The following is an 8295-nucleotide window of genomic DNA, read 5'->3' on the forward strand; positions in this document are numbered from 1 at the left end:
TGATGGGCTATAAATAAATGCCTCCCAGACTTTTTTTGTGGTGTGTGCCCAAGTCTTTCTCACTTTTTTACTGAGATATAATTCACATACTATAAAATTAACCCTACTTAAACAGTTTTATCTTTCTGTTGCTTCCCCATCCCTCTCTGAAAATGAAAATCTTAATGGATTTTTAAAAATGAAATTACAAATTTAATCTAGAAGCAATATTGTAATTTAGCCTATATTTCTTTCTCATCATTTAGCAGCATTATTTTATAATCTCCTCCTATCTTTACCATGATGACAAGTCATTACTTTTTTAAAAAACATAATTAATTAATTAATTAAATTAATTAACTTATTTACGGCTACGTCGGGTCTTAGTTGAGGCACGTGGGATCTTTCGTTGTGGTGCGCAGGCTCAGTAATTGTGACGTGTGGGCTCTCTAGTTGTGGTGCACAAGCTCAGTAGTTGCAGCAAGCGGGCTTAGTTGCCCTGCAGCACATGGGATCTTAGTTCCCTGACCAGGGATGGAACCTGCGTCCCTGGCATTGGAAGGCAGATTCTTAACCACTGGACCACCAGGGAAGTCCCACTACTTAGTTTTAGTTTTAAAATATATGAGACATTTATCATTTCTGCATATCATAATTTCACTGTATGCAGTCTAAAAATAAGGAAATTATCAGTATTAATCAGTTATATCTTAATATGCTAATATTCAGATGAAAAATTTTTTGATATTAGAATATTTTTCCATGGAGAGTATTTTTCAAGTTTTCATCAATAGTTATGGAAGCAATACTGATTCAACAGTAAAGGTAGACTGAATTTATTTTTAATATCTACCCACTTGTTCTAGAGATAGGTAATTTTTATATTTGGGACTAGTAATTACCTTAAACCAAATTTAAGTGTTGGACAATGTGCCTACCTCAGTTCTATGATTATGTAAAGGTTAGTGATGAAATTTATACTAGGGTAAGTAAATCTATAAGATTTTACAGGTTTCTTAAATCAATCCAGGCATACTTTCTCTGTTTATGAGCTATTTAAGATCCATCCTTAACCTTTTACAGTAATGGAGTCTTATTGAAGATGAGAGTTTGTTTATATTTTGAGTGTTTTTTTCCCCCCCTTGAAAGCACTTCTAAAGTTGTGCTAGCAAATTACAAGTGGACCATTTATAAGCTAAAGAACACTTTTGGTCTTCAGTAGTCTTGGCATTCAGTAAAATAAATGTTACTTTTACAATTTATCATTCAAGTTAGTAAGCATTTTGAGGTTTACTTGTGTTAATGTAGTTAGGTTGGAAGACACACTTATGTTGCAGAACATCCTTACAGGTCAGTATTTGGGTATGAGGAGTCTCCTTGTATCTTAAAACATTGTGAAAATTTGAAAAACATGCACGTGAGATATTAATAGTGAACTGTACCATCTTCCTGTGAACTTTTGACTTAGGTCTTTTCCGTGATGTGTCTATTAATTTCCTTTGCCCACATTTTGAGCATTGTCTTTGAAGATCTTCTATCTTGTCGTGCACGTCTTGTCCTCTTAGGCGTTCAGTGGTCCCCCGCTGCCATCTGTTCTCTTACAGTTCTTTCTTCCCGGAGCAGCTACCTATCTCTTCTACCCCCTTTTTAAAAAATTGAAGTATAGTTGATTTATAATGTGTTAGTTTCAGGTTGGAACATAGTGATTCAGTGTTTTTACGGATTATACTCCATTAAGTTATTACAAGATAATGGCTACAGTTTCCTGTGCTATACAATATATCTTTGTTGCTTATCTTTTTTATTCGTAGGAGTTTGTATCTCTTAATCCCATACCCCTAATTTTCCCCTCTCCCCTTTGGTAACCACTAGTTTGTTTTCTATATCTGTGGGTCTGGTTTTTCTTTTACGTCCTTTTGAGAATTACACTCTATAATAAAGCTGAAGTGTGGTTGTATTTCTATATAGGAAGAAAAGCAAATTCGCACAAAATAATGAGTCATTAAAATGTGTGTGAGAGAGATTTTAGAGTCAGGCATCTTCCCAACCTGCTTCCTAACATGTGAATCTAAGGAAGATGGTCAACAATTTCAGATTTATTTCTGAAAGAGCCATCTGCCTTTGACTGAAACAAGCTTTCTCCCTTTTAATCCATATTTTCTAAAGCAATACTGAAAAATGTCTGTCTTTTTTTTTTCTTTCTTTTTCTTGAAGTGAACATGCTAATTCTGTCCATCAACCTCTTGTGTCTTTTCAACTATGGGTATTTGCACAGTATTGAATATGTGAAGCAATGTCTGTGTTCAGTCTTATTTAATATAACTATAGAGACGAAATGCTTAGATTGCTCTAAAGATGTGAAGCTGGTCCCCGTTACTGTTTAAGTAATGTTAGAAATGAGAATACTTTATCTGTGTATCTGGAATGTATTAGTTTCTTGTGGCTGCTGAAACCAATGACCACAAACTGGGTGGCTTAAAACAATAGAAAATTATTCTCTCACAGTTCTGGAGGCCAGACGTCCATCATCAGGGTGTCGGCACCCTGATGGGCACGCTTCCTCTGGAGGTTCTGGGGGAGGATCTTTGCATCTTCCAGCCTCTGGTAGTTCCTGGCGTTCTGTGGCTTGTAGAGGTATCGTTCCAGTCTCTGCCTTTGTCTTCACGTGACCTTCTCCTCTGTGTCTGTATCTTCTTCCGTCTGTCTCAAAAGGACATATATATCATTGGATTTAGAGCCCGCCCTGGGAATCATACCTCAAGACCTTTAATTACATCTCCAAAGACCCTTTTTCCAAGTAAGAAAACATTCCCAAGGTCTGGGTATCAGGACATGGACATATATTTGCGGGGAGGGAGGACCATGATTAACCCACTACTAAAGGAAGGAAAACTTGCGTTACCAAGAAGCTGACAGCAGGAAGGGAGATGGAATATCACTGGCCAGTTTCCTGGGAGGGCGGAGGCTTGCATCCTGGCACTGGTGCGCGGAGAACTCAGGCATGTCTTCCACTGCAGCTTTGAAATGAAACTACCGCCTAGGTTACACAAGTCAACTAAAAATGGGATGAAATGACCTAAAAATAGTTCTGAGTAATCTCTGGCTTTAAAATTGGACCAGATCCCCATGTTACTTAAAAAGGGTGGAAAGAAAAACTTGGAAAACTGTCAGCTGCATAAATGGTCATTACCTAAGGATTATTCAGATTTTGGCTTTGTTTCAGGAAACGTATTCATTTTGTTTTCAATTTATATTTTTTTGCTGTTCCCTCACCCCAATCCCACACCCCCAGTATAAGAGATTGGTTAGCTGCACAGCATGTCAGGGTTTTAACAGGGGCTGGGCTGTACTGAGCCCATGAAGACAAAAGGGGCTTTTTCATTATCGAGCTTGACACAAGGTTCCTGATCGCAGCTGACTCACACATTTCTCTAAAATTATACTTTTATGAAAAACCAACTCTTCCAGTGTGTAAAAATTACCGCTCATTTCTTCCCATTTGACCGCTGTGGATCTTACTAATGTTTGCTCTTCTATGGAGTAACATTACTGGGAAAGAATTTTTTTTTTAAAGAAAAACAAGTATGATTCCATTTCTGCTGATAATTTTGTGTGTTTGAGAGTAAGGAGTTGTGATACTAGCACCCACTAGATAAGTTAAACATTAATGCCCTCTTGATTAATAGAGTTTTGTGGGGTTTTTTGCTGGGATTTTTAATTCAGCCTCAGCCTCTTTCATTCCTTTTGGACTTTTCCTGACATGGACATGGCCAAGGTGCTGTCTTTTGTGTTGTATTTTTAAATGTCTAAAGTTTGTTACAGTTTGTATCTGGGTGGATTTTGAGTTATATACCAGAGGTTTCTATTTACAAAAGATCCTCAGATTATAAAAATTTGTGTAACATAGTGCACAGTTTTTGTAATGCTTTAGGTCTTCACAAAACCTTTGTATTTTTATTTTTTTATTATTTATTTATTTTTTTATGGCTGTTTTGGGTCTTCGTTGCTGCGCGCGGGCTTTCTCTAGTTGTGGCGAGTGGGGGCTACTCTTCCTTGTAGTGTGCAGGCTTCTCTTTGTTGTGGCTTCTCTTGTTGCGGAGCATGGGCTCTAGGCACGCAGGCTTCAGTAGTTGTCGCACGTGGGCTCAGTAGTTGTGGCTTGTGAGCTCTAGAGTGCAGGCTCAGTAGTTGTGGCGCACGGGCTTATTTGCTCCGTGGCATGTGGGATCTTCCCGGACCAGGGCTTGAATCCGTGTCCCCTGCATTGGCAGGTGGATTCTTAACCACTGCGCCACCAGGGAAGCCCACAAAACCTTTATAAATAGCTTTCTGAGCAATAAGCATAGCCAATCCCAGTGCTAAGAACTTCAAGGTCCATCCAGTTTGTGTATGTTTATCACCATTCCACAAAACATTTTTGGTATAGTTCCTACTACTTGAGGAAAAAAATGCTTACTTAGCTCATTCCTTAACACTTAATGCGGGGTTTTTTTTCCTTTTTTTTTTAGCACCTGGATTTTCACTGAACTAGTAAGCAAAATAGTAATCTTAGCCTCAGGGTGAGCATAGTTCTTGATCCTGTTTTGCAATGGGAGAAGCAGATTAATTTGCCTGGATAGAAGTCTTGCCTGTGGAGAACTGTCAGCCCCTCTGAGCTTGGAGCAGGGCTGTGTTCCAGAAAAATCTTGTGATAGTGGCTAGGAGGAGTGGTGGATCGACTTGAGGGTTTTTTGGAGACGGCGTCACTAATCCAAGCAAACCATAGTAAGGACGAGAATTCAGACAGTGGCACTGGGATTAGGAGTCAGGAAGAGGCCACGGGCATATGTGCATGGCATTACTGAGTAAGAAGACTAGTTAGATGTGGGCATGGTCAGCTAGCAGATGAATATAAGCCAGGTGACTTCTGGTTGGATTAAAAAATAAATGGGAATCAGCTCTTTGTGGCAGTGACTGAAGCACGAGCGGCACACAGAAGGAGGGCGCCACCTCTGAAGGGCTATTTTCATGTCTAAAAATGACTTGGTACTGATTATTGCTGGCAAAATATGACATCCTTATAGCAGCTAATTAGACCACTCCAGGGGCATGTCTGCCCTTTAACAGCTGATGCAGGGCATGCAGGAGCACAGTACTCCTGTGACACCTGATCCCGGCCCTGGACTGGGAGACACGCCCAGGTCCATAAACAGGCGGGAGCAGGGAGCCCTGGCGTAGCCCTGCTGGGGGAGTGGGACCCCAGAGAAAGGAGCACCTCCCCAGGGTCTTGCACTGAGCAGGATAGCACCCGCCTTGAGTGGGATATCACCCTGTAGCTCAGAGAGACTGTCTGAACTATATTTGGATTTATGGGCTAGGGAGGGGCCAAGTTATAAAATTACTGCTTCCAGCTGTAATCTAGAGAAATTATGACTTTACAGCTTTGACATATGCTCTGGATTTGATCTTACTGCTAATAAAATATGTTTTCGTTGTCAGTTGGTTTTAATCAAAATTTTGACCCAAAAGGTGGTAGCTGTGATTGCTGCTTTTGCCGTCTGGTTTCTGGGGGATTCATATAGGAGTGTTCAGTACTGGAAAGCTTCTTGGCGCCACAAAACTCTTGACATAATATGAAATTAAAGTCTTTGTCACAATTTTTAGGAAAGACAAAACTGTAAGTTGCTTTACTGATAATATGAGTCAGACGTCTTGAAATCCCCTGGCTTTAAATCTTGGAAGCAATTGCCTGCTCTGTTGGAAATGGCTCCTCCCCAGCCCTTGGGTTCCCTGTGGGGTTCCGTAAGGCCAGGGCACTGAGGATGGGTGAGCCGAGGCTGAAGACCTTCATCCAGGCATTGAGGATAGTGGTCTCCTTGAGAAGACTTCCACTGGACAAGGTGGTGCTTCACTGGTCCTTGATCCCAGGCAACTCCTGATGGATAATTACTCTTTTTCAAAGAACTTGTTCTTGTTTCTCAACCTGAAAATTTATTGTTGAACTCAGAACTTAGAAGTATTTGCGGGAAGAGTCTCTTTATACATAGCCACCATCTGCTGGACCACCCAAAGCCCTAGGACATACTGGGTCATGCTTGTGCTTAGCCTCGCTCACGATATTCTCGCGATAGGTCACACTTGCCCTTGCGTATTCTCGCTGTTAGTCACTCATGCGTGGTCTGTTTTGTGATGGGTCGTGCTTGCACTTGGTTGCTCTCACGCTCAGTCACTCTTGCAATGGGTCACTCTCTGATTCTTGGTGCCTCCCATAATTGGGCACACCCATGCTCAGTTGCTGTCTTTTTTCTCTCATATACACCCACTCACAGCTAGAGAAGAAAACTCACTTCTACATTTGGAACCAGATAACCTCAATGTGAAGAAACTATGTGACTACTGAGTATTAACGAAGAGCCACAATGTGTCCAAAGATAAATACTAGCGAATTCTCTTCGTTCTAGACAGATATGTGAAGGAGACTCTTCTCAAAACTTAAGTCCACAGTTTGTGGGCTAATTTTGATCACTACAGATACTATCAAGATGCAATTATTTCAGTTATGTAAAGCTGCAGTAATTTTGGTGTGGGAGTCTTTGGCACCTATACCACTTTCTTTCTTATTTTGGAATCTTTCCCTGTGTTTTATCTGGTTTATCCTTCTGGCTTGGCTAACGCCCCATCCTCTTCTTTTTACCGTAGGTGTTTCCATATCGTGTCCTGCCTTTACTGAGTATTAAAATCTCCATATAGAATCAGTGTCCAAGTCAAATATTTTAAGATAAATTTGTTTCAAAAGGCTTGTCAAAAGGCTTCCTATTTTGGGAGGGTTCTATGTACCCTCTGTGTCTCATGGTATCGTCCAAGGGGAGAAAGTTCACTTTTTTTTGCTCTTCCAGAAACTGGAAAATAAAGAGCAAACTCCTGTGCTTACTTTAGTCATCCAACTAATGAAACCAAAAATTGGGTGCTAAGAAGGTGGCTGTAAACCTGGTAATGCTTCAGAGTCCTTTCAAGGTTCATGCTTCCATGAGGGCTATCTTTTTTTTCCTACATACCTTTGAGGACATATTCTGTTGACTCTTGAGTTAGCATAATCTTCATTTCTTAAATGAGAGAAAGCAATTTAAAGGTAATGTTTTGGGAAACAATGAACAAGGAGTTAGGGAACAATTGTCAGTGTTAGGTTTGAGGCTCTGTGTAACTTACTAGCTGTGTGAGTTTGGGCAAGTTACTTAACCTCTCTGTGCCTCATTCTCCTTATCTGCAAAGCAAAGATAATATATTATGAGTATGAAATGAGCAATGGCTGTAAAGTGCTCAGAACTATGCCTGGCATGCACTAATCTATCTGTGGCCACAGGAATCCTTGTCTAGGCGGCAAGGGAGGTTGGGGAGCTCTAGCCATCACTTACTTTGCTGTTGCGTGTTTAACCAACTCTCTTCATACATTAACTGAGTCCGCTGTTAAGGAGAAGAGCTTCGCAGTTGTGTGCTCTATGCTAGATCCTTCATTGGGATTCTCTCGTATGATAGCCTGCCTGCTGGGAGTCCAGTCAAGTAGACGGTAAGGTAAAGCCTTGTGTTCTTTTCTTTCCTTCCTCTTCCTCCTTATCAGGTATTTCTTTCACCTTTTGCCCTTTCATTAGGTTATAGCTCTGAGCGCAAAAAAGCCAGACGGCCACTTGCCAAGCAGTAGATTGGACATAGATGAGAGGGGCCGATGCATATGTAGCAGCAGTAACCTGTCTGCCTGGGACTTCCTTGCATGGCTTTAAAGGACCAGGTCTTCAGTATCTAATTGAGCCTAAATGCCAATTTATGTGCAAGAACACATCTCTTAGGGAATTGCGAGGATTTTTTCCCCCTTCCACTGTGGTGGTAGAAAGGCAGAAAATATGAGCTGTAAAAGCATGGCTGCATCCTGTATCTTGGGCTGCTTGTCTTATGTCTAATCAATTACCTTGATGCTGTTAGACGAAGGCAAGTCATTGGGGGAGCATTCCTAGTGAGATTCCTGAGAGTTGATGATTCAGAGACCAGTTCTGGAACAGAATGTAAGAAACTGTATCTTATAAAAGTTTAAAATATATTCCCTTCTGGGCTTCCCTGGTGGCGCAGTGGTTGAGAGTCCGCCTGCCGACGCAGGGGACATGGGTTTGTGTACCGGTCGGGGAAGATCCCACGTGCCGCGGAGCGGCTGGGCGCGTGAGCCATGGCCGCTGAGCCTGCGCGTCCGGAGCCTGTGCTCTGCAGCGGGAGGGGCCACAGCAGTGAGAGGCCCGCGTACCACACACACACAATATATATATATATATACGTATATATATATATACATAT

At 41.3% G+C, this 8295-nt stretch overlaps 1 protein-coding gene and 1 long non-coding RNA gene across 2 annotated transcripts in view; one reads left to right on the plus strand and one right to left on the minus strand.

The window, feature by feature from the left end:
* Nucleotides 1-8295, plus strand: part of HLCS (holocarboxylase synthetase) — a 196520-nt gene that overhangs the window by 111926 nt on the left and 76299 nt on the right. The window lies entirely within an intron of this gene.
* Nucleotides 527-3384, minus strand: LOC113616870 (uncharacterized). Its single transcript, XR_003431447.1, has 3 exons — nucleotides 2882-3384; nucleotides 2483-2679; nucleotides 527-1622 (listed from the first exon to the last, which is right to left on the minus strand). It is a non-coding gene; the product is annotated as an uncharacterized LOC113616870 (long non-coding RNA).

Source organism: Aethalodelphis obliquidens, unplaced genomic scaffold (assembly GCF_003676395.1).
Source record: "Aethalodelphis obliquidens isolate GAN/ISIS:26980383/991018 unplaced genomic scaffold, ASM367639v1 scaffold1, whole genome shotgun sequence".
Lineage (NCBI taxonomy): Eukaryota > Metazoa > Chordata > Mammalia > Artiodactyla > Delphinidae > Aethalodelphis > Aethalodelphis obliquidens.